General features: G+C 41.8%; 1 pseudogene; it reads left to right on the forward strand.

The window, feature by feature from the left end:
* LOC102282052 (neurabin-2-like) overlaps nt 1-21,797 on the forward strand; it is a 140,109-nt pseudogene extending 118,312 nt beyond the window's left edge.
* The last annotated feature ends 1,217 nt before the right edge of the window (nt 21,798-23,014 follow it).

Raw genomic sequence — 23,014 nt, forward strand, 5'->3', positions numbered from 1 at the left:
ACTGTAGCCTACCAGGCTCCTCTGTCCATGGGATTTTCCAGGCAATAGTACTGGAGTGGATTGCCATTTCCTTCGCAGCCATGAAATTAAAAGATGCTTACTCCTTAAAAGGAAAGTTATGACCAACCTAGACAGCATATTAAAAAGCAGAGACATTACTTTGTCAACAAAGGTCCGTCTAGTCAAGGCTATGGTTTTTCCAGTGGTCATGTATGGATGTGAGAGTGGGACTATAAAGAAAGCTGAGAGCCAAAGAATTGATGCTTTTGAACTGTGGTGTTGGAGAAGACCCTTGAGAGTCCCTTAGACTGCAAGGAGATCCAACCAGTCCATTCTAAAGGAGATCAGTCCTGGGTGTTCATTGGAAGGACTGATTTTGAAGCTGAAACTCCAATACTTTGGCCACCTGATGTGAAGAGCTGAGTCATTTGAAAAGACCCTGATACTGGGAAAGACTGAGGGCAGGAGGAGAGGAGGATGACAGAGGATGAGATGGTTGGATGGCATCACTGACTCAATGGACATGGGTTTGGGTGGGCTCCAGGAGTTGGTGATGGGCAGGGAGGTCTGGCGTGCTGCCATTCATGGGCTCACAAAGAGTCAGATACAACTGAGTGACTGAACTGAACTGAGAGAGGTAAGGCATACACATAAGCATTTTAGTAGAGGTAGGAAGACCCTCAGAGAAGGCAATGGCACCCCACTCCAGTACTCTTGCCTGGAAAATCCAATGGACAGAGGAGCCTGGTGGGCTGTAGTCCATGGGGTCGCTAAGAGTCGGACACGACTGAGGGACTTCACTTTCACTTTCACTTTTCACTTTCATGCATTGGAGAAGGAAATGGCAACCCACTCCACTGTTCTTGCCTGGAGAATCCCAGGGACGGGGGAGCCTGGTGGGCTGCCGTCTATGGGATCACACAGAGTCAGACATGACTGAAGCGACTTAGCAGCAGCAGGAAGACCCTAGTGTTGCAGGAAGGAGGACCCCTCCCAGGGCCCAAAACAGGGCTCTTGTCTAACACTAGGAAGTCAATTGTCCAAAGAGACTCATGTGCTGACAAAGCAAGAGATTTTACTGGAAAAGGACACCCGGGTGGAGAGCAGTAGGGTTAGGGAACCCAGGAGAACAGCTCTGCCACATGGCTTCCAGTCCCAGGTTTTATGGTAATGCGGTTAGTTTCCGGGTTGTCTTTAGCCAATCATTCTGACTCAGAGTCCTCCCTGTTGGTGTATGCCTTGTTCAGCAAGATGGATGCCAGAGAGAAGGATTCTGGGAGGTGGTCGGACATGTGGTGTCTCCTTTTGACCTTTCCTGAACTCTTCTGGTTGGTGGTAGCTTATTAGTTCCATGTTCCTTACCAGGACCTCCTGTCATAAAACAACTCATGCAAATGGTTACTATGGTGCCTGGCCAGGGTGGGTGGTTTCAGTTAGTGTGCTTCCCCTAACAACTCCCCCCAGAGACTTCATACTCAAGATACCTCTTGGGAATTGGGACGGAGGTCTCCTTCTTCTGTGACTTCTTCCTGCTGTGCATGGTCATAGGCCTGCCTAGCAGAGCAGAAGTCTTTCTCTACCTGATCTAAGTCAAGGTATTTTTTTTTTTTTTTTTTTTTTTTTGAAACCAGCATTAACCCTTGTAATAACAGCAATTTAGTTTGAAACTGTTGGCTCCTCTCAGAGATGAAATAGACAGGGGCCAAGCAGGAAACCTAACAGGATGGTCATCACTGTTCCCCAGAAACAGAAGGCAACATTTGGGGTGAGGGCTGCAGGGTTTGTGACTTTTTTTGATTGGTTGGTGGTGAGGCAACAGAGCTGTGCTCCATGAATCTTGTGTTCAGTCTGAAGTTACCATTCTCCACCTGGGTGGGGGCCCCAGTTCTATAGAAGAACTCAAAGACATTGTTTTTTTGTTTGTTTGTTTTTGAGTAGGAACCAGGAGCCTGTCTGAAGGCTGTACCACCATTTGATTGTTTCTCCTCTGTTTCTGTATCCCCTCCCTTCCCCGATTAGCAATTATTTGAATCCACCTTTTGGAACTCAGGGAAGGTCAAGAAGGCTGAATGAAGCCTATATCTTACAGACAAGAAATGGAGAACACAGAGCAGATTTGTACTCCAGAGCCCCACAGAGTCTTGCTCAGTTTTAATTTAGGGAACTGGGCATGACTGTGATAACTTCCTGTCAAAATATGGCATAGGACTGCCTCAGCTTAGAGAATAGACACTGAATTGGAAGTATTCCTGAGTTCCAAGTCCTAGATCTGAGCCTTGTATAATTAAAATCTCAATCCTTTGGTCTGCCATTTTGGTGTAACAGACCCAATTAGAAGTAGCTGGAGGAGTGATAACTGGAATTTTAATAGACAAAATAAATCTCATTTCTTTTTAGAAGAATAGGCCTGAAACCCAGTCTGGACCTGGCACTTCGGGGAGACTTGTAGCCAGGTAGCCAGTTGCCTAGTTTTATAAAAAGTAAGGTTGAAGTTAGTAGCTTCTAACAGACATTGTTTTGAGAATGGTGGCATCCAGGCCTAACACGACTCAGAAAACTCAAGTGTTTAGCAATACAAGGTCTAGTCTGAAATTACACCCATAGTATCACCTAATTATTTCTCAGGATGTCTGAACCATAGCTACTCTATTTTGACTGTAAAATTTTCTGTAAATTTTCTGTAAATTAACTGTAAAATTTTCCTTAATAGCCAAAGCAGATGTCACCATTAATGATGTCAGTGCTTTTCTAGGTATGAGAAGATGCAAGAATTGGGACTCATAAAATCTTTTCCTGAAAAGATCTAACTATCTGAAGGCCTGTTCTGCCAGTTTTTCCCAGAGTACAGAGTGCCTCATTCCTGATTTTCATCCTGAACTCCTTTCAGGAGAGTTGAAGGTCAGCAGTTGCAGTGGCCATGATTTAATCTTTGTAGACGTAGATGGCAAGTGTCAGTTTTCAGTTGGTAGAGCCCCTTTTTGCTCATAAACTTAACCATGATATTGAGGGAGGCATTTCATGACCATTTTATCCCATGGTGCTGAGAATGTCCATTCTCAGGTTTGGCAAAGATTTTGTTGACAGGCCACTCAATGTGCTGTTACTGGACTAGGCCATAAAACAGTAACCAAAATTCTCTGGATCACCTGTCTTACTAGCCTCTTGGTCCAGGAAAACATTCCCTCTTATTGCTTCTTCCCATATATAGAGTTACACTGTTACCATCATCCATCTCATATGGGAATACATATTATTTTATCAGAGGCCTCAGTCACACATTTGGCAATGTAAGAAACAGCAATTTTATAGGACAGGTGAAATACGAATAACACAGCCAGCAGTATTAGTAAAGTCACAAGTAAGACTTAAGAGCTTCCGTTGGATGTAGCCCAGTATATCCCAGGTCATCTGACTTAGTCTACTCTGTACAAATCTTTATCTTCCAGGGAAAATATTGGCACTGTCTATAAGGCACATAGCCCAGTTTTCTAGTGTTATTAGACTGATTATCCTTAGTATGATTTAATTGTTTCCAACATAGAGGAGACTTTAAACCTAAATTACCATAGCCTGGTGTTATCTATATAAATCCATCCCATAATTGTGGGAGATTTTTTTCCTTTGCTGAAACTTTGCTTGTTGCTCTGATTGAGCTTGAGTAATAGAAGAAAACTCAAATTTATGGCCAGAGTCAGAGCAGGCATTATTAATTGGCCCGGTGAGGGAATCCCATCTAGTAATATCACTAGGGACCTGAATATGACTATAATTTTTTTTTTTAAGTAAATTTTCTCAGGGCCAACCAGTTAGAACCTTGTAGTAGAGAAATTTACCAAGGTAACCCAGAACTAGACACAGGTAATTGGTCATAAATTCAACAATTGGATTGATTTCTAAAATTAGCATACAATCAGGCCTATGATAGAAAAGCATGTGATTTATATGCAAAGGTCTAAGAAGTCAAGAAAACATTATAAATGGTCATACGAATCAGGCTCAGGATCTTGGGCAAGCTGTCTGCCTCTGATGTCGTCGTCTTCTCATCCTGGTGTAGTGTAGTTTCTCCTGATAAAAAGGTCCTTCCATCCAGGTTGGAAACGGAACCTTAAATTATGTCTTTTTCCAGTCCTAGTTGCAGGTCATGAGGCATCTGATCTTCATTCAAAGACAGATTACTGAGATAAGCTTCAGAAACAAACAGGGTGTTCTTTAAGAATTCAATTAAATTTTACACTAATATCGCATAATAGCAAAGAACTATCCAAGAAATGAGTCTTACTAGATGCAGACCTCCATTAACAAACTGGGATTTAACATTGATTGAAACATCTTTTTCTCCTTAAAATTATCCTCATTTTTATCAAATACAACCAAATCAAGACTAGCTTGTTTGCAAAATAGGCCTGCTATCACTAATTTTGGCTTGATGATTTATATAATCATAACTGATCATAAACTTTTTGATTCGCTGACACATTTATAGAGTCTCAGACTGAATTTTTAAAATAAAGCAGGGCTGGGAAACTCACACCAAAGGCTTATCACAGGTTTCACCTAACAAATCTAGGTGAATTCTCCCCTTTTTAAGGTCTCAAAAATTCCTGGAGATTTTTGTACCTGTTAGTGAGATAATCTTCCTAACTCATTTAATAAACTTACTGGAAACCTAAGAGTTTCCAATTTCTGGAGGAGTCAGATAGAGAGAAAATATATTTGTTTTGTTTATAACATATAATTTTACCAAATTACTGTCATAATTAGTTTGAGAGGAAGATTTTCCCTACTCCCAGAAAACACAAGATTCAAACCCATAAGTTTTCAGATAGAAACCATAAAAGTTATAGGGATATTAGCTGGTTCATTCAGTCCTTTTGTTAACTTTTGTGAAGTCATCAGGTTTTCCATTAGAATACCAGGACACATCAGAATGCTAAGAACTCCATATAATTTCTAGGATATCTATATTAGTACTTTTACCATACATTATAACATGAGAGGATTTATTATTTCATAATATTTTTCATGTAATTTAACCAACCAAATAAACACAATTAGTTTAATATCTCTCTTTGGGATGTTTCAGGAGCACTCTGAAGCACCCCAAAGTTAGCTAGAGGTCAAAGGAACTTCAAAAGAATTCTATTTAGGAGGTTTTGTCAAAAAAAATTAATTAAAAGGGTTTAGAACATTTGGTCAGATTTAGTCAATGTTGATGGGTATATCATTTAGCTTGTTGATATGTCACAATGGGTGTAAATACAGCTCAAGGTCTAGTGAAAGTCAACTCCACCATCTTGAACCTAGTTGGCTCTAACCAATTTTCCTATGGCTGTGTCATTCCTAACAAAATCCGTTTATCTAACTAATTGTAATCCAATTTTAGAAAATCCTGATTACGCATAACTCTTTTTAGTATTTTTTCATACCTTTTTTTTTTTTTTACTGAAAACACACTTCCTACTTTCCTTTAGCAATCAAGAACTATCTTTTATATCAGCATTTTATAGATTGGTGAGCATAGATATCAGTGATAATTTCTAAAACTTTTGCTTTCTTAGAATATTTTAGGATGGCACCAAATATTATTCATTTATAGTCCCAAATCTCTTTAGTTTCTCTGTAAAAGGAAATTAGTGTTTAGCAGTAAATGTTTCAAAATCTTATCTGGAAATGACCTAACTATTCAATAGACTTTCAGCACTTCATTTAGCACAACCCTTAGAATTTCAAGTTATCCCAATCTTGAGAGACTATTTTAGAAAGATATTCCTAAAGCATGCTGCTGCTGCTGCTGCTGCTAAGTCACTTCAGTCGTATCTGATTCTGTGTGACCCCATAGACAGCAGCCCACCAGGCTCCCCATCCCTGGGATTCTCCAGGCAAGAACACTGGAGTAGGTTGCCATTTACTTCTCCAATGCATGAAAGTGAAGTCGTTCAGTCGTGTCTGACTCTTTGCGAACCCATGGACTGCAGCGTACCAGGCTCCTCCGTCCGTGGAATTTTCCAGGCAAGAGTACTGGAGTGAGTCCTAAAGCATAATTACTCTTAATAGAGTTTATCTAAAAGCTCATATCTCATTTACATTTTTTTTAGAAGTTTCTTCACTCAAGGTAATTTCCTTGTTGACAAACTTGTAACAGATATGATAATATTTAACTTATATATTAAACCGAGGTACAATGAAAATATTCTACTTAATGTTAATTACTCTAAGACATGTCTATATTAGATAAGTCAACAAACAAACACTAATATCAAGTATTTAATACTGAATATCTCCCAGTTCACATGAACCTGGAATTTATTGTTTAATTTAGAATTATTTGATTTGTAAGTGCTTACTTTTCTTTAAGCCAATTAAATAGAACTCATTTACAAATTAACCTCAAAAATATTACCCAGAGACAAAGACATACCAAGACATACTTAGACAGACACAAGGCAAGATCTAGCTTCATTTTCTAAGCTTAGTCATAAATTAGATATTACAATATAAAATTTACTAGTTTATAAAAAACAGTTGGAATAAATAAAAAATTTAAAGGCTTTTTCCCATTTTTCCTCAGTCTCGGTAGTTAGAGATGGTCTAGATAAGTGTTTCTGAGAACAGAGCCAGAGCCCTGGTCTCAAGGCACAGGGAAAGAAAATCAAGTTCTAACAAAATGGTGGCAGGTATAAACCAAATGGTTGCCAGACAAAGCAAAATGGCCGTCAAAAGTCACAACACAGAACACAGAGTTAAAACACACACATAGACCTGGCAGTTCTCATCAGACACTCCCTTAAATACAAGAATGCAGTCTCTCAGAAAACCTCCCATAGAGACACAGAACTTCAGATCCAAGAACTAACAGAGTAAATGAAAATATCTCAAGTCTTCAAAGATTTCAAAGGGAGGAAAGGAAGCCAGGTTGAAAGAAGAAGGGGGAGGAGGCGGGAGAGGAGGGCAAAAAGTGTGGCCTTACACACGTCTCCTGCCACCTGCAGATACCCAGACATTACAGGATTTTACCCTGGGCCTCAAGAGATGAGAGGACTGGAACTCGACCCTACCAGAAACCAGACCAGCACAGAACCAGAATTCAAGTTCTCTGCCAAGAGGTGATCAGTCTCCAATCGTCAGCTCAGGCTGAGGCCCTTCGACCAGATTCCTGCGTCCAGGACCGGGGGACTAGAAAAAAGGGAAAGGATAGGAAAGGTTAAGGAGAGGAGAGAGAGAGGGAAAAGAAGAGAGGTCAATAAAGTCTCTTGTTCCTTACTAGTTGGGGCACTCTGGCCAGTTGTCTGTGACAGGAGGAGACCAGGGACAAAAGGGTCCCAGTCACAGCTGCTGGGTCTGATCCATCAGTGGGGAAGCTGGTCCCTGAGTACCCGGAGCGGTCAGGATGTCAGTCGCAGCAAAGAAGAGTCCCCGCCAGAGTCACCATTTGTTGCAGGAAGGGGGACCCCTTCTAGGGCCCAAAACTGGGGTCTTGTCTAACACTCTGAAATAACTTGTCCAAGGAGACACATGTGCTGACAATGCAAGAGATTTTATTGGGAAAGGGCACCTGGGTGGAGAGCAGTAGGGTAAGGGAACCCAGGAGAACAGTTCTGCCACATAGCTCGAAGTCTCAGGTTTTATGGTAACAGGGTTAGTTTCCGGGTTGTCTTTAGCTAATCATTCTGACTCAGAGTCCTTCTTGGTGGTGCATGCCTTGTTCAGCCAAGATGGATGCCAGAGAGAAAGATTCTGGGAGGTGGTCGGACATGTGGTGTCTCCTTTTGACCTTTCCTGAACTCTTCCAGTTGGTGGTGGCTTATTAGTTCCGTGTTCCTCACCAGGACCTCCTGTCGTAAAACAACTCATGCAAATGGTTACTATGGTGCCTGGCAAGCGTGGGCAGTTTCAGTCAGTGTGCTTCCCTAACACTAGCACATACCAGATCTGGAGGCAGCTCAGGATTTTGCTAACATGATCAAGTGGATTCCAGAGGAGGAAGACTGAACTATGAAATAAATATGCTAAGGAAATGTTAGAGAAATGGAATGCTTGGGTTTAAGTTTCCATTTCCATGAATGGACTCTGTTTCCTCCAAATTACTTCCTCTGCTTTTTTATTTTGGTCTCTGTCTTTCATATCATTCATATTTTTATTTTCTTAAGTGAATGATGATTCTGGGTTGTCTATTTGTATTTAAGATTTGAGTACTAGAAAGCTGAAAACTCTGTGCATGTAGATGGGACTTGAAGACTAGTTTACACTGTAGAGTGTTCTAATTGCTCCATTTCTTTGGGTAAGTCTGCATGTTTCTTTGGGTAACTCTGCATCTTTTAGTCTTTTCTGTTGAGGTATTCAGATTCCTCGCAAGTCTTCCAAAATTTCCCCTGTAGTAAGCTAAATGGAAGTAATCTCAGCGAGTAGGATGAGGTGGCTGTTATTATTGAGTATGTAAACTTTCATATAAATTAATTATACTGTTTTAAATATAATACTCTTCACTTCAACTGTGTCAGGGTTCCCTGGTCCAGAAATTGTATTAGTCTCTCCAGGGAATGAATCACTGATCTTTAGGCCAGGGAAAAGAAAGGTAGTTGACTGGCTGTGCTCTGTGGCATGGGGTCCAGGAATCTAACTGATTTCGGATAAAATTTAGACAACCAACCCTTCATTGTTATCACTATATTTATTCCCACTTTTAGAAGTACTCAGTGTTACCAAATTCCTGACCTTTTCAGGGGTTTCTCAGGGTGAATGGGATTTCAGTTTTCTCCATGCTTGTGGTTCAGCTTTCTCATATATGTGAAGTCAGCTTCACTGTTTCCTTCTTCCTCTAGGTTTTAGTAGATTTATGCCTTCATAATAGCCCATTAATGTAATTTTTGTGAGTTTTCTAGGGTATTTATTTTACTATCTTTAACTAAAATCCTCAGATACTATCTAACATTTTTCAATCATTCTATGAATGGCATCTGTTCCCTTCCAAAACATACTAGAATTGGGAATTTGTGGCATAAGTGCAGATAACTTAGGGTTAAGGTGTAGAAGGGGTTATTTAGGGGAGACCAGGTGTGCACATTTCTCTATTGGACAACTCGGTTTCCACAGGCTGAACAGGATGTGCTACATTCACTGGGAACACTTTCAACTCATTAGTATTTTGGCTCATTGTTGACATGTGCACCTCTATATATTTAGTTGTATTCTGTATACTCCATGAACTGACTAGCGCATACCCTGCTCAGCATGAGGCAGTTTCTAATATGCCCAGTCAGAAGGTTCATGGGCTTCCCTGGTGGCTCAGTGGTAAAGAATCTGTCCACAATGCATGAGATGCAGCAGACATGGGTTCAATCCCTGGGTTGGGAAGATCCCCTGGAGGAGGGCATGGTAACCCACTCCAGCATTCAGGGACGTGAGTCTGAGTGAACTCCAGGAGTCGGTGATGGACAGGGAGGCCTGGTGTGCTGTGATTCATGGGGTCGCGAAGAGTCGGACATGACTGAGCAACTGAACTGAACTGAACTGATCCATATGTACAAAAAGCAAAGATTCCCCTTTTATTCATTTTTTAAAAAGATTCCCCTTTTAAAACATAATCAGAATACTATCATCACACATACACATGACTCAAAATCAACAATAAGTAAAGTAATTTTAAAAAGTAAGCTATGAGCTTTTTCTATAGTTCAATATGGCAGAGTAGAAGGACATGCACTCATCTCCTGCAAGAGCACCAAAATTGTAACTAACTGTTGAATAACCATTGACAGGAGGACACTGGAACCCACCAAAAAAAGATACCCCACGTCCAAAGACAAAGAGGAAGCCACAATGAGATGATAGGAGGGGCCCAAACACGATAAAATCAAATCCCATACCTGCTCGGTGGGCCACCCGTGGACTGGAGAACAGTAATACCAAAGAAGTTCTCGCACTGTTGTGAAGGTTCTGAGCCTCACCATCAGGCTTCTCAGCCTGGGCAACTGGCAAAGGAACTGGGAATCCCCAGGGAATCTGACTTTGTAGGCCAGTGGGGTTTGATTACAGGACTTCCATAGGATGGGGAAGAGACCACTCTTGGAGGGCACAAACAAAATCTTGTATGCACCAAAACAGCCTGAGACCTTTGGGGCAATATTAAATGCACCAGCATTCATATTATAGGGGTCCCAGAGGAGAATACAGAGAGAAAGGAAACTTCTAATCCAGTTTTGGGAATGTAAAGAAATACTATGTTGTTTAAAAAAAAAAAAAAAAAAGAAATTAACAAGTGATAAATTCTTGGGCTTCCCTGGTGGCTCAGTCCGTAAAGAATCCACCTGCAATATAGGAGACCTGGGTTCAATCCCTGGGTTGGAAGACCCGGAGGAGGGCATAGCAACCCACTCCAGTATTCTTGCTTTAAGAATCCCCATGGACAGAGGAGCCTGGCGGGCTGCAGTCCCTGGGGTCACAAAAAATCAGACATGACTGAGGAACTAAGCACAGCACAAGCACAGTAGCACAGTATTACTAACTACAGATTTTGTTCAAATTTTACAAAATTTTATGCTAGTGTTCATTATTTGTTTTTATACCTTATTTAAGACTTCACAGTATATTTAATTGCATTGAGCAGCTTCAGCTACATGCAATATATTCTGGTTAATTCTCTTTTCATTTTCATTCTATTACAAGTATTTTTAAATTTTCCTTGTTACAGCTTCTTAGATACACCCATAATCTAAAAGTGGGCATTTAATTTCCAAATACATAAGATTTTGTTTAAAATATCCTTAACATTAATTTCTCATTTTGATATTAACTTCTCATTTAAGTGCTTTCTTCTCTGTAATCACCCTCTGTGTTTTTTTCAGTCTAACTTTACTGAGGCTTTTGACAGCTAAGTCAAAGATCTTTCTTGGTAAATGTCACATTGTACTTGAAAATATGTGGGTAATTTTCAAATATATTTTGATATTGATTTCTAACATAATTCCACAGTGATAAGAGAACAGACTCTATAATTTCAACACCTTTAGACCCTGAAACTTTTGCACCTTAGTTTATGTCCCTGGATATGTTCCAGTGTCTCCTGGTTTATAGTCTATGGGAACTTGAATAGAATTTGTATCCTACTGTTGTGTGAAAATTCTATGTCTTACTTATATTGAATTAGTTCACAGAGCTTTGGGGGTCTACTATATCCCTCTACTTCTCTGTATATTCATTCTATTATTTTTTGAGAGTTTGATATTGAAACTCCAACTAAAAATCTTAATTTATCAACTTAAAAAAATAATTGTAATATATAGTGGACCTATGTCTTCCCTGGTGGCTCAGATGGTAAAGAATCTGCCTGCAATGTGGAAGACCCAGGTTCAATCCCTAAGTTGGGAAGATTCCCTGGAAAAGGGAATGGCAATGCACGCCAGTATGCTTCCCTGTAGAATTCCATGGACAGTGGAGCCTGATGGACTACAGTCCATGCGGTTGCAAAGAGTCAGACACGACTGAGTGACTAACACACACCCCCCCACACACACACAGTGGAACTATATGTAACTGTGTTCTGTATTTTCCAAGTCTCCTGTAAATGTGTTATCACACTTTCATAATTCAAAAAAATAGTTTCGTTTTTTTTTTTTTTAAAGGTAAGCTATGAGCTAGAAGTAAAGTTTACTCCATCCATGAATAGAATTTAGAAAAGTACAAATAGTATGATATGGTCCTTACCTTTTCAGGAACATTCAAGAATCAGTTCAGTTCAGTTCAGTTCCTCAGTTGTGTCCGACTCTTTGCAACCTCATGAATCGCAGCACGCCAGGCTTCCCTGTCCATCACCAACTCCCGGAGTTCACTCAAACTCGTGTCCGTCGAGTCGGTGATGCCATCCAGCCATCTCATCCGCTGTCTTCCCCTTCTCCTCCTGCCCCCAATCCCTCCCAGCATCAGGGTATTTTCTAATGAGTCAACTCTTCACATGAGGTGGCCAAAGTATTGGAGTTTCAGCTTCAGCATCAGTCCTTCCAATAAACACCCAGGACTGATCTCCTTTAGGATGGACTGGTTGGATCTCCTTGCAGTCCAAGGGACTCTCAAGAGTCTTCTCCAACACCACAGTTCAAAAGCATCAATTCTTCGGTGCTCAGCTTTCTTCACAGCCCCACTCTCACATCCATACATGACCACTGGAAAAACCATAGCCTTGACTAGATGGACCTTTGTTGACAAAGTAATGTCTCTGCTTTTTAATATGCTGTCTAGGTTGGTCATAACTTTCCTTACAAGGAGTAAGCGTCTTTTAATTTCATGGCTGCAATCACCATCCACAGTGATTTTGGTACTCAAAAAAATAAAGTCTGATACTGTTTCCACTGTTTCCCTATCTATTTGGCATGAAGTGATGGGACTGGATGCCATGATCTTAGTTTTATGAATGCTGAGCTTTAAGCCAACTTTTCCACTCTCCTCTTTCACTTTTATCAAGAGGCTCTTTAGTTCTTCTTCACTTTCTGCCATAAGGGGTAGTGTCATCTGCATATCTGAGGTTATTGATATTTCCCCTGGCAAACATGATTCCAGCTTGTGCTTCATCCAGCCCAGGGTTTCTCATGATGTACTCTGCATATAAGTTAAATAGGCAGGGTGACAATATACACCCTGTTACTATACCTGTTACTACTCAGGACAGGTTTAATTATTCTATTGTAACAAATAGTTAAACCCCAAATTAAAGTATCTTAGTATAACAAAAGTTTATTTCTTGCTCATCCTCTACAAAAGGAAATGCTCACCAGAGGATTTTGTTCACTGTAAAAATAGAAAGCCTGGAGATAAATCCACATACCTATGGACACCTTATCTTTGACAAAGGAGGCAATAATATACAGTGGAGAAAAGACAATCTCTTTAACAAGTGGTGCTGGGAAAATTGGTCAACCACTTGTAAAAGAATAAAAGTAGAACACTTTCTAACACCATACACAAAAACAAACTCAAAATGGATTAAAGATCTAAATGTAAGACCAGAAATTATAAAACTCCTAGAGGAAAACATAGGCAAAACACTCTCTGACATAAATCACAGCAGGATCCTCTATGACCCACCTCCCAGAGTAATGGAAATAAAAGCAAAAATAAACAAATGGGACCTAATTAAACTTAAAAGCTTTTGCACAACGAAGGAAACTATAAATAAGGTGAAAAGACAGCCTTCAGAATGGGAGAAAATAATAGCAAATGAAGCAACTGACAAAGAATTAATCTCAAAAGTATACAAGCAGCTCCTGCAGCTGAATTCCAGAAAAATAAATGACTCAATAAAAAATGGGCCAAAGAACTAAACAGACATTTCTCCAAAGAAGACATACAGATGGCTAATAAACACAGGAAAAGATGCTCAATATCACTCATTATCAGAGAAATGCAAATCAAAACCACAGTAAGGGACCATTTCACGCCAGTCAGAATGGCTGCTATTAAAAAGTCTACAAACAATAAATGCTGGAGAGGGTGTGAAGAAAAGGGAACCCTCTTACACTGTTGGTGGGAATGCAAACTAGTACAGCCCCTATGGAGAACAGTGTGGAGATTCTTTAAGAAACTGGAAATAGAACTGCCATATGACCCAGCAATCCCACTGCTTGGCATACACACCAAGGAAACCAGAATTGAAAGAGAAACGTGTACCCGATGTTCATCGCAGCACTGTTTATAATAGCCAGGACATGGAAGCAGCCTAGATGTCCATCAGCAGATGAATGGATAAGAAAGCTGTGGTACATATACATAATGGAGTATTACTCAGCCGTTAAAAAGAATACATTTGAATCAGTTCTAATGAGGTGGATGAAACTGGAGCCTATTATACAGAGTGAAGTAAGCCATAAAGAAAAACACCAATACAGTATACTAACGCATATATATGGAATTTAGAAAGATGGTAATGATAACCCTGTATGCAAGACAGCAAAAGAGACACAGATGTATAGAACAGTCTTTTGGACTCTGTGGGAGAGGGAGAGGGGATGATTTGGGAGAATGGCATTAAAACATGTATAATATCATATAAGAAATGAATCGCCAGTCCAGGTTCAATGCAGGATACAGGAAGCTTGGGGCTGGTGCACTGGGATGACCCAGAGGGATGGTATGGAGAGGGAGGTGGGAGGGGGGTTCAGGATGGGGAACACGTGTACACCCATGGTGGATGCATGTTGATGTATGGCAAATCCAATACTGTAAAGTAAAAAAATAATAATAATAATTAAAAAAAAAAAAGAACTGGAATAATTTTTGCCTAGTCTAAACTAATCATGGTAACTTCATTTCCTTGGTCAGTGATTGGTTTAGGAAAGTGCTTTCTGGGTACAATTTCTCTGGGCTTACCAAGATTGAGGAGAAAAACCTTTTTCTATTTTGGGATATTGCCGTCTACATGCTATGTGAATGTTGGTAACAGTTATTACGGGGTCATGATGAAAGTCAGTTTTAGAAGACAAATCAATAGAGTGAGAATAACATAGCGGAAATACAGAAAGGATTTGGGTCTTTCATAATGTCATAAATCACTCAGTTGACCAGTGCTGAAACCATCCTATCTCTGAAGACTTTGGTATATGAGATACTAAATTTCCTCATCACATAGGGCATCTGAGTTGGTCTTCTCCTATTTTCAGCTGAAAGTATCTTAATTGATACAAAGTGCAGTAGAAATTAATCTATTTCATGCTATAATTTGTTGCTGGTGATGGTGGTGATAGTCACTGGTTGTGACTAAGATAATGAAAAGGCTGGGGAGACTCAAAAAAAAATTTGAACCTTTGAATATTTTGGGGAGAAGGAGGGAAGAATGTGTGGTATGGAGTTAGATGAACAATCAGGAGGGTAAGACTTTCTTTTATTTGAAATGTCTAGGATTATCAATTACATAAAAGAATTCCCTGGGAAGTTGCTGAAGACAGAGGCCTATGAAAGCTGATCTATAAAGTCATATAATACCATTAAATTAAAAATCCTCATTCCTTGAGGGGATATTCAAGATCCTAGTTGGAGTAAGCAAATTCAGTTGAGGGTTACTCTTTAGTTTCAGAAGATACCTTAAAAATTCCCAAAATTTGTCTTGGACATAAGAATAAATATTGTTGATATTATCCACACTATTACTGAGGGCATTCATTGTCATAGTTGTGATGACTCTCAGTTGAGTACTAATCTAGTACCAGGGAAAGATGCCTGCATGGACTTACTTATAAGAATGCTCTATAGTGACAAGTATAACAGGAAGAAAAATTGTTTGAATGGTTTGAAGTTTTAGGGGCAAACCTAACCTGCAGGGCCCAGTACAAAAGGAAAGTGGGAGACTCATAGTTCAAATATTATTAAGAATTTCAGGTATTACCGAGGAAACCAGAATTGAAAGAGACACATGTAACCCCAGTGTTCATTGCAGCACTGTTTACAAGAGCTAGGACATGGAAGCAACCTAGATGTCCATCAGCAGACAAATGGATAAGGAAGTAGTGGTACATATACACGATGGAATATTATTCAGCTATAAAAAAGAACACATTTGAGTCTGTTCTAATGAGGTGGATGAAACTGGAGCCTATACAGAGTGAAATAAGAAAACGAAACACCAATACAATATATTAATGCATATATATGGAATTTAGAAAGACAGTAATGACAATCCTATATGCAAGGCAGCAAAAGAGACACAGATGTAAAGAACAGACTTTTGGACTATGTGGGAGAAGGCAAAGGTGATATGATTTGAGAGAATAGCATTGAAACACGTATATTACCATATGTAAAACAGATGACCAGTGCAAGTTTTATGCATGAAGCAGGGCACCCAAAGCCAGTGCTCTGGGACAATGCAGAGGGATGGGGTGGGAAGGGAGGGGGAGGCAGGCTCAGGATGGGGGGGACACATGTGTACCAGTGGCTGATTCATGTTGATGTATGGCAAAAATCACCACAATATTGCAAAGTAATTATCCTCCAATTAAAATAAATTAAATAATTAAAGAAAAAAGATTTTCAGATGTTAGTGAAAATGGAAAAGTAGGAGGCTTCAAGCACCTATCACTTCTTGGAAACACCAAAAAAAAAAAACTAAGCAAAGTTGTCTGAATCAACTTCGTCAGAACTCTGGAAAGTAGTCAAAGGATTGCAGCAACCAAGTGAATGACGAATTGGGAAAAAGTCCATTTTAACATGGTAGAAGAACTTTTTAGTTTTAACTTAGCCTTGCTCCAAACTCCTCCCAGGTGCAGTGACTGTCTTGATGACAGCCTGTGTTCCTCTTGTGGGTATCTGGTTCTGGAAGGAACAGAGCAGGCATTGCCTTTATTTTTCTTAACTCAGAACAATCTCAGTTTGGAAAAGTAGCTAAATAGAGGTCATTCCTGGAAAATATTGAAAGGTAAGTGAACAAATTGTTGTTATCTGTGGCAAAAGAGTACAATTCCATCAGAAAATATGCATGCTAAAAGTCTGGGAGGAAAAGCTGGGGGAGGGAACAACTTTGGGAACTAAGGCCTTCAAAAGCATCCACTTAATAAGAGGAGGTGAAAAGCCATGCCCACGCCTTTCTGCTTCTGTTGTCATTACCATTTCTGAATACACAGAAGAACTGTAAAAAGGAAAAAAAAAAAAAAAAGGTCTTAATACCTGGATAACCATGATGGTATGATCACCTCACCTAAAGCCAGACATCCTGGAGTGTGAAGTCAAGTGGGTCTTAGGAAGTATCACTACAAACAAAGCTATTGGAAGTGATGGAATTCCAGTTGAGCTATTTCAAATCCTAAAAGATGATGCTGTGAAAGTGCTGCCCTTAATATGCCAGCAAATTTGGAAAACTCAGCAGTGGCCACAGGACTGGAAAAGGTCAGTTTTCATTCTAATCCCAAAGAAAGGCAATGCCAAAGAATGTTCAAACTACTGCGCAATTGTGCTCACTTCACATGCTAGTAAGGTAATTTTGAAAATCCTTCAAGCTAGGCTTCAACAGTAGGAGAAGGCAATGGCACCCCACTCCAGTACTCTTGCCTGGAAAATCCAATGGAAGGAGGAGCCTGGTAGGCTGCAGTCCATGGAGTCATGAAGAGTTGGACATGACTGAGCGACTTCCCTTTCACTTTTCACTTTCACGCATTGGAGAAGGAAATGGCAGCCCACTCCAGGGTTCTTGCCTGAAGAATCTCAGGGACAGAGAAGCCTGGTGGGCTACCGTCTATGGGGTCACACAGAGTCGGACATGACTGAAGCAACTTAGCAGTAGCAGCAGCAGGCTTCAATGGTATGTGAACCGAGAACTTCCAGATGCACAAGCTGGATTGAGAAAAGGCACAGGAACTAGAGATCAAATTGCCAGCATCCATCGGATCATAGAAAAAGCAAGCAAATTCCAGAAAAACATCTGCTTCATTGATAAGGCTAAGTCTTTGACTGTGTGAATCACAACAATCTGTAGAAGTTTTTTCAAGAGATGGGAATATCAGACCACCTTACCTGCCCCCCGAGAAATCTGTATGCAGGTCAAGAATCATCAGTTAGAACCGGACCTGGAACAACAGACTGGTTCAAACGTGGGAAAGGAGTACGTCAAGGCTGTATATTGTCACTCTGCTTATTCAACTTATATGCAGAGTACATCATGCAAATGCCAGGCTGGATGGATGAAGCTCAAGCTGGAATCAAGATTGCTGGGAGAAATATTGGTAACCTCAAATACGCAGATGACACCACCCTTATGGCAGAAAGCAAAGAGGAACTAAAGAGACTCTTAATGAAAGTGAAAGAGGAGAATGAAAAAGCTGGCTTAAAACTCAACATTCAAAAACTAAGATCATAACATCCCTTCATCCCTTCACTTCATGGCAAATAGAATGGGGGAGAAATAGAAACAATGACAGACTTTACCTGCTTGGGCTCCAAAATCACTGTGGACAGTGACTGCAGCCACAAAATTAAAAGACTCTTGCTCCTTGGAAGAAAACCTATAACAGACCTAGACAGCATATTAAAAAGCAGAGACATCACTGCCAACAGAGGTCTGACTAGTAAAAGCTATTGTTTTTTCCAGTAGCCATGTACAGATGTGAGGGTTGGATCATAAAGAAGGCTGAGTGAAGAAGAACCGACACTTTTGAACTGTGGTGTTGGAGAAGACTTGAGAGTCCCTTGGACTGCAAGGAGATCAAACCAGTCAATCCTAAGGGAAATCAACCCTGAATATTCATTAGAAGGACTGATGCTGAAGCTGAAGCTACAATACTTTGGCCTTCTGATGCAGACAGTCCACACACTGGAAAAGAGCCCGATGCTGGGAAAGATTGAGGGCAGGAGGAGAAGGGGGCAACAGAGGATCAGATGGTTGAATGGCATCACCAACTCAATGGACATGAGTTTGAGCAAACTCACGGAGATAGTGAAGGACAGGGAAGCCTAGCGTGCTGCAGTCCATGGGGTCACAAAGAGTCGGACACAACTTAGCAACTGAACAACAACAACCCATGCCCAGGGCTGGTCATATCTCAGAAAACACCTGAGAAAGCCCTGAATGTTTACTTCCCACTGATCTTTAGGCTCATAGCAAGGGGGAAGTAAAGACTAAACCAGAGTTGTAAATGGACTGGCAAAGAATTAAAGGCTATAGTTTTTCCAGTGGTCATGTATGGATATGAGAGTTGGACTGTGAAGAAAGCTGAGTGCCGAAGAATTGATGCTTTTGAACTTTGAATTGGAGAAGACTCTTGAGAGTCCCTTGGACTGCAAGGAGATCCAACCAGTCCATTCTGAAGGAGAGCAGCCCTGGGATGTCTTTGGAAGGAATGATGCTAACGCTGAAACTCCAATACTTTGGCCACCTCATGCGAAGAGTTGACTCATTGGAAAAGACTCTGATGCTGGGAGGGATTAGGGGCAGGAGGAGAAGGGGACGACAGAGGATGAGATGGCTGGATGGCATCACCAACTCGATGGACATGAGTTTGAGTGAACTCCTGGAGTTGGTGATGGACAGGGAGGCCTGGCATGCTGCAATTCATGGGGTCGCAAAGAGTCAGACACAACTGAGCGACTGAACTGAAGAATTAAAGGAGTGTCCTGACACAGAACTAATCTATAAAGACCAGGGTAGATTTTTCCTTTTCTCCTTTTACTATACTTCTTTCAACTCTGAGAGTTTAAGGACATCTCTGTTAAATCACTAGCTGACCACAGGCTAACAGAACAGAGACTTCAGAGGCCACATTCAACAAAGCATATACAGGAAGCAGGAAATAAATCCTGAGGAGGGAAATACTTTCATTTCTAGAGTCACCACATTATTATATTCAAAATGTCTAGTATTCAACAACAAAAATGACAAATTATGGAAAGAAACAATGAAGTAGGTCACATTTATGGAAGTGAAAGTCTTAGATGCTCAGTTGTGTCTGACCCTTTGCAATCCCATGGACTGTAGCCTGCCAGGCTCTTCTGTCCATGGAATTCTCCAGGCAAGAATACTGGAGTGGGTAGCCATTTCCTTCTCCAGGGGATCTTCCAGACCCAGAGATCGAACCTGGGCTTCCTGCATTGCAGGCAGTTTCTTTACCATCTGAGCCACCAGGGAAGCCTGCATTCATAGGGAGAAAAGTCACATTCATAGGGACAAAAAAAAAAAAAAGGAAATTAATAGCACTGAGAAAGCACATGCACTGGACTTACTAGACACAGATTTTTAAGTTAATTGTTTTATATGTGCTCAAAGAGCTAGAGGAAACCATAAACAAAGAACTAGAGAAACCCAGGAGAATGATGTATCACCAAATAGAGAATATCAAAATTATAAAAATAAGCCAAATAGAGACCTTGAGCCTGACTAAAGGACTGGCCTCCATTGTGGGTCCAGGCTGCCCAGGGCAGGGGCCAAGGGGGCTCCCCAGGTCAACTTGAAGCTGGTCAGCAGGTGGTCCCTGGTGTTTCAGCCTCCTCTGCTACTGCCCATCCTACTGGGGAATGTCCCAGCCCAGGAGTGTGTCCCTGGAGGACAGCAGCCCCTGCAGCACCGAGTGGCCCCTGCCTGGTGCCTCTCAAGCCCCAGGAGGGGCTTCATTAAGCCTGTGGAGGTGGAGGACAGCAGGGAGTTGGAGGCCGGTCAAGTGGCACCTGCAGAAATGATCCAGGAGGAGGTTACAGCCCATGCAGCCCTGGAGAATGGCTGTGCCTTGGAAACTACTGCCAGCCCCTGCCAGAGGGGCAGAAGGCCCAGGCAACCCCTGAGGAGGAGGTGGCAACCCTGGTGGTTTCTGAGAGAGGGGTAGGTGATGGCTGAGCCAGGACATGATCCCCAAAGAGGTACGAGTCCTAGAAGGAGGACTTGGTGGATGTGAGTGCCTACAGTGGGACTGGGGAGGACTCCCGGGGGCAATAACCTAGAGGAGGACAATGAAGAAGATGAGGAAGAAGTGAAGCCCCTCTATGAGCCAAATCAAGGTGCATGGAGATCCCAGGACTCTCAGAGGGAAAAGACCCAGCCCTGAGCCAGAAGACCCATTTCAGCATGGAGCCCATTCAAGTGTTCAACACCTACTCCAACGAGGATGACCATCATTGCAACAAGGACGTGGATCCCATGGTGAGTACATCTGGAGAAGCAGGTGGAGAGGTTGGAGCTGTATCCTGTGGAATGGGAGGACGCCGAGGGCCTGGGCATCAGCATTGTTGGCATGGGGCATGGACAGACATGGGCCTGGAGAAGGTGGGCATGTACATCAAGACCGTGACTGATGGCAGTGTGGTCCATCAGGACAGCAGGATCCAGGTGAACGATCTCTTGATGCAGATGGATGGAATGAATCTGTTGGGAGTGACCCAGAGCTTCGTAGCCACCATGCTCTGGAACACCAAGGTCTGTGTGCAGTTTATGATTGGCCAGGAGTAGCTAGGTGAGGTGGCCCAGCTAACTTAGCAGACCCTGGAAACAGGTGCAACGGCAGCAGAAAATGATGGAGCAGAGATATGCTCAGCATGGGGAGGGGAAGGATAACAAAGAGATGGGAGAGTGTGCCACTGATGAGGTTGAGGAGCTGAGCCCCATGTTCCCAGGTGGCAACATGACCATTAAGGTGTTCAGCTGGCAGAGAACCAGGATGCCTTGTCCCCTGTGGACATGGAGTCTGAGAAGCTGTGCATAAGTTCAAGGAGCTCCAGATTTAGCATGCTGTGACTGAGATACAGATCCAGCAGCTGAAAAGAAAACTGCAGAGCCTGGAGCAGGAGAAGGGGCACTGGTGGGTGAAGAAGGCCCAGCTGGAACAGAGTGTGAAGGAGAAAAAGGATCACATGGAAAAGTTGGAGGGCTATGGGGGCGAGGCCCAGGGCCCATGCAAGGCTGTGAGTGAGCACCTGCGGGAGGCCCAGGCCCAGTACCAGGCCCAAGAGCACAAGTACAGCAAGGCTGAGTGCCTCATCAAGGACTACCAGCAGGAGACCAATTTCCTGAAAAAGAAGACAGCATAGCACTGGGTTCTGCAGGAGTCAGAGCTGCTAAGGAAGGAGGAGATGGACAAGCTCCTGGACAAAGTAGGCCCAGGGGTGCCCTAGGGGCAGGAGGCAGCAGCAAGTCAGCCCCTCTCTAGCACCCATCCTGTGGATTCTGGAGGGAGAAGGAGAAGTCATGCTGCTGTCTGGGAGCTCAAGGTCATGTCCCCTCCAGGGGGGTAGGAGGGGCAGGGCCCATGCCCATGCTTAAGCCTGACTCCTTCTTTCCCTTATTTTTCAGATCTTGGAACTGGAAGGAAACTTGCAAACTGAATAATTCCAATTCTACTTAACAGGAATCATCCCTTCACTGGACAATAATTAATCCCCTCCAATTGTCCTCCCTCCCCTGTCATCAATACTTCACCCTGCCCTCTACCAGCCTAGAGACAGATTTCCTGCCCTACCAGGGCCACACCTTGGAAGCCTTGTACTGACATCCCAGAGATTCAGCCTCATCCCACTCACACACACAGTATTCCAATGTTTTGACTGGAGGACAAATTTTTACTATTTTTCATCTTTTGGAGACCAGAGCTGTGCTGCTGGCAGCCTGATTTCTAAGTGATATCAACTCCATTTCCCCACTTTAACCCCAAACTTAAAGGGGCTTCGACCAAAGGAAGTGAGACCCCTCTCAGGTCCCCTTCCCTTTCAGAATCCATCTCTCATTTTACCTTTTCCCCATTTCCCTGCCTCAGCCTGGGTTTTTGTTCTTTTTTTAAAGAAAAAATAACCCTTGTTCCATTTTGGCTTTTCCTCATCCCCTGTAAATAGATCATGCCATTGATCAGCATTTCTCAGCACCTTCTTCCTTCCCTCAGATGTGCGTGTACCCACTGAAAGAGCTGACTGACTCAGTACCTAACTCCTCAGCCTCAGCAGATGGAGGGGGCGGGGCCCAACTTTACAGAAACGCTTCTCTGTGTATAATATATATGTATGGATTGTTCCTAGTATTCTATACCCCGTGCCCTCTGTTAGGTTGTCCCCATAAAAGCAGGCCCAAGAGAGAAACAACAACAAGAAAGAAAACAGACATTCTTTGGCAAAAGCTAAGAGAATTGTCACTAGCACACCTTCACCCAGTCTGAAAAAACAGATAGTAACCTAAGACTACAAAGAGATAAAGAACACTGGTAAAGGTATGATATAAATAGAAATGAGTCAGTATTGTATTTTAGGTTTGAATCTTGACTTTTTCTGACATAATTTAAAAGACAAATGCACAGGGCAAATTACCTGATTAGACATTTCTCTAAAGACGATACACTAATGGCCAATAAACATACGGAAATACACTCAACATCACTAATTATTAGATTAGTACAAATCAAAAGCACAATTAGATACCACTTTATAACAATTAGGATGAATACTGTTTTAAAATAATAAATCAAAACAGAAAATAACCAGTGTTAGTGAGGATGTAGAGAAATTGGAATCCTTGTGTGTAGTGCAGATGTAAAGTGGTGCAGGAAAACAGTATGGCAATTCCTAGGAAAATCAA

This window comes from Bos mutus, chromosome X, assembly GCF_027580195.1.
Source record: "Bos mutus isolate GX-2022 chromosome X, NWIPB_WYAK_1.1, whole genome shotgun sequence".
In the NCBI taxonomy this organism is placed as follows: domain Eukaryota; kingdom Metazoa; phylum Chordata; class Mammalia; order Artiodactyla; family Bovidae; genus Bos; species Bos mutus.